This window comes from Thamnophis sirtalis, unplaced genomic scaffold (genome assembly GCF_051295495.1).
Source record: "Thamnophis sirtalis isolate CommonGarterSnake01/CBP01778 unplaced genomic scaffold, rThaSir2_p1.2 scaffold_15, whole genome shotgun sequence".
NCBI lineage: Eukaryota > Metazoa > Chordata > Lepidosauria > Squamata > Natricidae > Thamnophis > Thamnophis sirtalis.
In genome coordinates this window covers 22,677,260-22,685,513 of record NW_028261395.1, presented here as the reverse complement: position 1 = coordinate 22,685,513, position 8,254 = coordinate 22,677,260, and the positions used below count along the sequence as shown (strand labels likewise).

Genomic DNA, 8,254 nt, shown 5'->3' with positions numbered 1-8,254 from the left:
AAAAACTTCCAGTGTTGGAGCATCCACAACTTCTGGAGGCAAGTTGTTCTACTGATTAATTGTTCTAACTGTTCTCCTTCGTTCTGGGTTGCTTATCTCCTTGATTAGTTTCCACCCATTGCAAGAAGCGAGAAGCCTCAGGTGCTTTGGAGAATAACTTGATTCCCTCTTTTTGGGGGCAGCCCAGGAGATATTGGAAGACTGCTATCATGTCTCCCCTAGTCCTTCTTTTCATTAAACTAGACATACCCAATTCCTGCAACCGTTCTTCATATGTTTTAGCCTCCAGTCCCCTAATCCTCTTTGTTGCTCTTCTCTGCACTCTTTCTAGAGTCTCCACATCTTTTTTATATTGTGGCATCTTTTTTACATTTAGTCTTTTCACTCTGCAGGATATAATCATGGAAAGCAATGATCAGAAACAAGCTGTCCCCATTCACTTGGAATTAAAAAATTTTAATGTTTGATATGGCGACAAAATTTGCGCAATATATAATTTAACCAACAAAGATGTAAAATACATCTAATAGGGTAGCCATGGGAAGATAATTTCCAATGCATAAAAAGATAGTTGCATCGTTTCAAATGTGCCAGGTAAGCCAAAAGGAAGACCACCCCATTTAGGTTGAAACATTCTTCTTTTCTTCCTTCTTCTCTCCACTCTCACCAAAGCTTTTACCCCACGCCGTTATCTGACCGGTGACATTTTGCACAGCTTTTTCACCAGTATCTTGTGCCGTTTTGCAGGTGTCATCAATAACTATAAAACAAAAGGGAAATCACAAGAGGGTTAAGGATCCCTAATATACAACTTTGCCTCCCTGGGGATATAGCAAAATTGACCTTTCCTGAAGTCTGTCATAAATTATCTCTGAAGTCTCTTCCGAGGATAGATTCCCAGAGCCTTTTATATTAGAATCTAGGGTGTCAAACTCAAGGCCTGAGGGCCGGATCTGATCTGCATGGTTCTTAGATCTGGCCCACAGGGCCTCCCTGGAAACAGTGAAGCACCAGGCTTCGGTGTCTCTGCCAGTGAAAATGGAGCTCGGCAGGGCCGCACGTGACCCTCCCGAGCTCCATTTTGGCTGGCAGAGGATTGCAAGAGGCCGTCGCAGCCAAAAATGGGAGCCTGTTTTCTCTGGCAAAGCGCTTGGGCTGCCACAGGAGCCCCTGACATGAATGATGTTGACCTGGCCATACCCTCTGGTCATACCCCACCCCCCCACTCCCCAGGTCAATCACAACCCTGATGCGGCCCTCAATGAAATTGAGTTTGACACCCCTATTATAATCTGCCGAAACCATGTGATCTTAGAACGCTGCTGATAATTCTTAAGGTTCCCAGATCCATGTGATCCAGTCCACTTAACAAATTACACTTCTCAAGAGATACCATCCCATTCAACCCTTTCTTAACAGAAAACTCCCTAATGACAGCATTTGGCTTTTCCCCAGTATAATGCTGATTTGTTCAAAATGAGTTTTAAAAAATCCTAAATAATTAAACATTGACCAGACCAATTTGTCAATGGTTCAGTTTCAATCTTTTGAAAATAGATGACACCTGTCATTGTTGGATTTTATTTTCTATGACTTCATGTTTTCATCCCTGAACCCTAATCCTATTCATAATCAAGTTGTCAGGCCTGGAAGCCATCTTTTGTATTGGACCTTCAGGCCTGCCACATTTAATGCTGTGAGAAAATGCGAGGTGGGATTATATGGAGTATGGGTTATATATAGTCATGATGACATTCCTTTCTCCGAGAGTTAAGGCCACTCTGCCCTGCACCTTGAAGGGTGTGACTGGGAGGCATCTTCAGTTGGGATGGTGCCTGATTGGGCCATGTGATGGACATGTGGGTGCTGGGCAGGGGCTTGGACTTTCTTTTGGTTGGGGAAAACCTGGAAACTTTCAGATTCGGGTTTTCCCAGATGTGCCAATATAACATCTCTAATTAAGTGGAACTTTGAGGAACTTCAAGCCTCGGAGTCTTCTTTCGTTGGGGGTGTTACTTGGAACCTTGACATTAGTCCAAATCCTCTTTAAAACTCCTGAGCCCCAAACGTCAATCCAACACCGGGGTGGGTGGGAGGGGGGCCATGAAGACTCAGAAAGATGGAGGACACAAGTAATCTTCCATTGCCTCTGAGTATTGATAGTTTCTAGGATAATTTACAAACTTGAAGCTCCTCTTGGCTTTCCAAAAAGAAACAAAAATTAATCCCACCATTCATCAAGTTCACTCTTGATAACCCTGCCATTATAACGGAAGTTGGCACCGATCCAGAAGTGATTTGCTATTTCTTCATCGGTAAAATTCTTCTGGCTTCTCAGTCTCACCCATAATGCTGAGATGGGTCTCCCATCCAAGTCTTAACCAAACGCGAACCTGCTTAGCTCTTTTGAGATCAACCAAGATCAATCGGTGGCAGGAACAGCCTAGTATAAAACTGTGCCTAATAAAGTGCATTTGATTTTTTAAAACAGCAACAACAACATTGACTTTCTCCTTCAAGAACAGAATTTCTTGATTTGAAGAGTTGTCTGTTCTTTCGTATAGGCCAGTGATGGTGATCCTATGGCACACATGCCTGAAGTGGCATGCGGAGTCATGTCGCCTAGCATGAACAGCGTTACCCGTTTTTCTTTTGGGTTTCTGGCATACATGTGCACGTGACTATCAGCTGGCCTTCGTGTGTGCGGCAGTGCCAGAAACTGGAAGAGCTTGTCCTCCGTTTTCCAGCATGAGCATGTATGTCAGCCAGCTGATCGTCGTGCATGCATGTGGGCCAGAAAACGGAGGACTAGTTGGCCAGCGTACATGCACACACTGGAAACCGGAAGTTCATTTTTGGGTATGCTCATGCCCCCTGGGCAGTTCTTCTTCCGGGTTGCAGATGCCAAAAAGGTTCCCCATCACTGGTATAGGCTAACTGAAGACAAATTTATTACAAGCAAGATCAAACCTGACTTCTCTAGTTAGATGTCTGTACAGGAGGCAAACTGTTCCAAATTGGAAAAAAGTGTACCATTTTCTTTTATTGTAAGAGTAAAGGTGCTGCTTGTAACTGAATATAAACTGTCTGCCTTACCTTTCTGACCAGTTTCTGTTACCTGATCCAGAACATGCTGCACAGCCTGCCCTGCTGAGTTAACTGCAATCATAAACAGTAACATAAATTATTATCACAACAATCAAACACCAGTTGCCTAAAGCAGTTCATTTTACATTAAAAAAAAAAAAACAATAGCCAAACTAGCATGTACAGTGAAAACAATGCTATTTAGAAAGGCCTATGTCAGGCCTGCAGCCATCTTTTCTTTTGGATCTTTGGCCTGCCACACTTTCTGTTATTCTGCTGTGCATTTTCTATTGTGGGAAAATGGGAGGGAAGGTTGTAGGAGTTAGATCCTTTGAAGCCATAACAAAATTCTTTCTAGAAAGCCAAGGTCATCCTTTGTCTCTGCACCTGACCAGAACTGGATGGGTGGAATTGCCAGGATGGCAGTGGAAGATTGAACCATGGCATGGACTTGTGGTTGTGGGGGCAAAATCTTGAACTTTCAACCAAGAGTGGAAAACCAGGAGGCTTTCAGATTCGGGTTTTCCCAGATGTGCCAACATGGCTCTCTTAATAAATTGGAACTTTGCTTTGGACTTACTTTTGGATAACATTTGGAACACTGACAACCTATTTAGCATAAAAATTCCCAGTAGTAGGAATAAATTAGGTTACTCATAACTACATTCCAATTTTTCTCAAACAAAGTTACGTTTTGTGCATGACCCGTGTTCTAGAGGGATCCTGATCTCAACCTCAGCTTCCAAGCAATACTTAGGGTCAACTTTAGAGCTCTTTGGTGGCAAATTCAAGCTTCCAGAGGTCATTCAAATAAATCCTCCAGGGTTAACTCTGGGATCAACCCAAGCTCCATAGGTCATTCCAAGTCACCTGAAGCTTCTGGAGTGATCCTGGTCTTAACACCAACTTCCAAAGTTTATTTATGGTCAACTTTAGAGCTCTTTGGTGGCCAACCCAAGCCTACAGAGGTCACTTGAGAGTCAAATCAAGCCTCAAGGGTTCATCAGGGAGGGTCAACCCAATCCTCTAGAGGTCATTTCAGGTCAACTCAAGCTTCTGGAGTAATCACTGTCTGAACATCAGCGTCCAAGGTAAATTTGGGGTCAACCTCTAGGGCCCTTTGGTGGCCCACTCAAGCCTTCTCCGGGGTCATTTGGAGATCAACTCAAGTAGCTGATGGTGCTCAGTTCTGTTCATTGGAAAGGGCAAGAGGTGGGGTGCTGAATGCTGCATTGAATCCTGAATGTAGCAAAAGAGTGCATTGCAAAGGACCTCTGAATTCTTAGAATAGCATATTCTAGTTGGGCTATGTTTCATAGTGGATAGATGCATCATGTGCAGTTGAACTACTGAGTTTCAGAGAGCAACAAGGACTCCTCGGTTCAACCCAGAGCTACAAATATTCTCTTCTATTGTGTTTCTCACTGACTACCAAACCAAAACTATTTGGTTGTTCAAGACGGCTTTTCTCCATCCTGGTAACCCTTGTCCGAGTAATAAAATTAATTCTGATGTTTGAAACCTGAAAGTAAGGGAGAAACCATTTGGTTATGTCAATGGAGTTATATGGAATTCTTGCTGTTCCAGTCTTCTTAAATGTTGCTGTTCTCTTTGTCTCCTTTGTCAAAACATTGTCTTATGGAAATACCAGTGAAGCCCAATAATTTCTCACTGGTCCCTTGGAAGATGGTGCAGAGGGAATGTTGAAAGCTTGATGGTGGTCATAGTTCAATGGCTGTTTGGTTCTTCCTTCTCTTTCTGTGCTTTTATGGTTAACTGGTTGATAACCTGGCATTGCCTAGGTATTTATTTATCCTAATCCTGTATTAAGACAGGAAAAGACCTGATTTCAGCAGCAATTAAATTAGTTGCAAATGTTTTCCTTGTGCCCCCAGAAGTGTCAAGGAAAGTGATACCACTTTGATGTTCTGCTAGTTGATCCATGATCATTTGGCATGCTCTTTTCTGAACTTAATTTAGAAGTGACTGCTTGTCCATGACATTTGCACTAAGCTGTTCAACGTTGTAGTTCTTTTCTCGTATGTAATCTGTATGAAGTATGGTCTTGTAATGGAGGCAGAATTGCAGTAATATTGGCCGTACATTTGTCCTCAAAAATAATCAAAGCCTTGTTGAAAAGATCAGGACCAAATGTAATTTCTAATGTTGGATTTTCCCCCTTACCAGGGGGAGCCCCCTTGTGGAGTACTGTGAAACTGTTACCATGGCAACTCCACTGCACTGTACAGTAGAAGCCATTTTACGGCAGTACAGTAGAATCCATTTAAGGCACAACAGGCTGTATCTAAACAGAACACACACCCCGAGGGGTTTTAGGGGTGTCTTACCCCCACAGTATTTATTTCCAAAGAGTAAGTCATCTGTGTACTAAGTTTGGTTGAAATTGCTCAAGGCGTTCCAGAGTTATGCTGGAACACACACACACACACAGACATACACACATACAGATATACACAGACATACACATATGTCTTCTGGTATTCTGCGTGGAACCACATGACCTGGATAGCACTAGCAATAGCACTTAGATTCATACACTGCTTCACAGTGCTTTTCTAAGTATGTAGAAGAGTCAGCCTCTTGCCCCCAACAATCTGGGTCTTCATTTTACCCACCTTGGAAGGATGGAAGGCTGAGTCAACCTTGAGCCAGTGAGAATCAAACTGCTGGAGTAAGAAGTGAGTTAGCCTGAAGTACTGCATTCTAACCACTGCCCTACCACTGCTTTTCTGGCATAAAAATGTCATATTTTTTTTAAAAAAAAATGGATCAGGAAAATAGAGGCAGCATAGGACAACTGAAAAATTGCAGATTTCCCCCCATGCATAGCTTAGCAGAAATTCTCCCCAAAAAAGAGTTAGGTGAACAGATGCTAGAGGCTCAGAGGCTTCTTAAGTAGAAGAAAAGAAAAACTATGAGAAAACTGTTTAAGAAAATATAATTGGTGGACTCCTTGTGCCAAAATCTATGTTTATGAGGGCTAATCCTGTCTTCAGGCATAACTGAACTCTGGGAAAGTTACATTAGTCATTGAAAGTCAAAAAACAAGGAATCAGGGACAAGGAATTTAAGCTTGGGCCTTATAGTAAGAATTATTACTTTTAAAAGGCACTACTTAATTCTTTCTGATTTTTGTCTCCCAGCTGTAAAATTTGCTGCTTTGAGAATTCTGTAAGTCACCTTGATTTCTGGTCAGGTGGTGAACGTATATAAATGTATATAATTATTACCCTTTGGAGAAGTTTAAAATAACATCTTGTGACTTGACAGGACTTGAAAGCTACAGAATGTCGTTTGTGAGTGTGTCTTTCAATTTTTTGAACCACACCTTTTGAAAAAAAAAAGAGAGCAAAAGGCAAGATAATGCCTCAGGGTGACACAGTTCTGGGAGAATAAAGATGAAAACCAAACATTCTCAGTTTCTAATAAACAAGAAATTCTTTGTTAAAACATTTCTTGGGTTTCTATTCAACCTACATCCCTGTGCTCTGATTTTTAGTTATGAAATCTACAAGGTCATGGCACCCTCAGCATCTGAAATGGGTACTTGTGTTACATAACAACTCACCCCACCCCAAAAAATCATGAGGAAAAAAGACAGAGGTGTTTTGTTTTTTACTCTTCCCCTCTCTAAAATTTCACATACAAGATCAGGTCTTCGAAATGATTCCCTGCAGAGCTTTTATTTTTTTCCACTCCTTTTCACGTCTCTCTATCCCAAAATGCCACAAGGAGGAAAAAACTGAGGATATCAATGGTGAAGAAACAAAAGATCCCAAGGAAGAAAAGGAAGAAAGGAAGGGAAGGAAAGGAAGAAAAGAAGGAAGGAAGGAAGGAAGGAAGGAAGGAAGGAAGGAAGGAAGGAAGGAAGGAAGGAAGGAAGGAAGGAAGGCAGGCTCCATGTTTTGAATCTAGCTGTATTAAAAAATCAGCAGGGAAAAATATATAAGCTACCACTTTACCTATTTAAATTAAACTGTTTGGCAAGCATATCGCATTATCTGGCATTATCTGAGTCTCCCCCAAAATGCAGACAGGTAAAGGTTTCCCAGGTCTATCTCACATTCCTTTTATTGGACATATCACAAACTTTCCTTTTTTATTTTATTGGACATATCCCTTTCTCCAAGTAAGCCTGGAAATGAACAATTTTCTCTCCTTTAACACCAACTTGCACACTCCAACTTAGGAACAGACACTGGGGTGGGGAGCAGCCTCCCTTGACCTCAACTCCTGATGACTTGACACATTGGTTTATTTTTCTTGGCTGTGCTACGCAAGTTTGGCCACTCTTTCTCTGGGAGGTCTTTGTAGCTTCCAAATCTGGCTTGCAACTCTCAATTCTTTGGTGGCCTCCCATCCTGTACTACCCAGGTCGACCCATTCTCCAGATCAGCCAAAGCCAGCAAGATGTGGACACCAAGACCACGGTGAGCTTAGAAGCGAATTCTCCACCTATAAAGGCTAGATATCAACCAAGGGCATTGAAAAGATTCCAAAATGACAAGAGGTGAACCAGAGTCTATTTACCTGTGCCCTGTGCAGTGTTGCCTATCTTGGATGTTTCCTCTGACAAATTGAATTTAAACATCTTTTCTGTCCGTTGGGGGATGCCTTGCTGTCTGCTCAGCGGTAGATTCTCAGTTTCCAAATGGAGTCCGGGCCGGTTGCTCTGCTTCCAAATCTGTTGGGGTTTATATAACCGAGAACCCCTCCCAGAGGGCACACGGAGAAGCTCTCTCCAAGCTCTTGTTTGGTAGCTAGTTTCCAGTTTCAAAAGCAAACAGGAATGTTTGAAATTACAGTGTTTCCTTTTGGAGGAAGAGGGTGTGGTTAGGCTTAAAAGCACGAGAGACAGAGAGACAGACAGAGAGACAGAGAGACAGAGAGACGGAGAGAGACATAGAGAGAGGGGGGGAGGGAGGGAGGGAAAGAGAAAGAGAGAGAGAGAGAGAGAGAGAGAGAGAGAGAGAGAGAGAGAGAGAGAGAGAGAGAGAGAGAAGGAAGGACGGAAGGAAAAGTTCAAATGTAGTTTTCCATAGCAGCAAAAATGAAAATAATTCTTATTTGGAGTGTTGGCAAGGTAGACATATTTCCTGGCTCTTCAAAAACATTTCCAGTGGGAGGTTTACGACTTGGTGACTCT

General features: G+C 42.4%; 1 long non-coding RNA gene across 1 annotated transcript; it reads right to left on the bottom strand.

Annotated features, from left to right (window-relative positions):
• Positions 1-435: 435 nt before the first annotated feature.
• LOC148042522 (uncharacterized) lies at positions 436-7,921 on the bottom strand. Its single transcript, XR_015695107.1, has 3 exons — positions 7,639-7,921; positions 3,097-3,159; positions 436-760 (listed from the first exon to the last, which is right to left on the bottom strand). It is a non-coding gene; the product is annotated as an uncharacterized LOC148042522 (long non-coding RNA).
• Between the last annotated feature and the right edge of the window lie 333 nt (positions 7,922-8,254).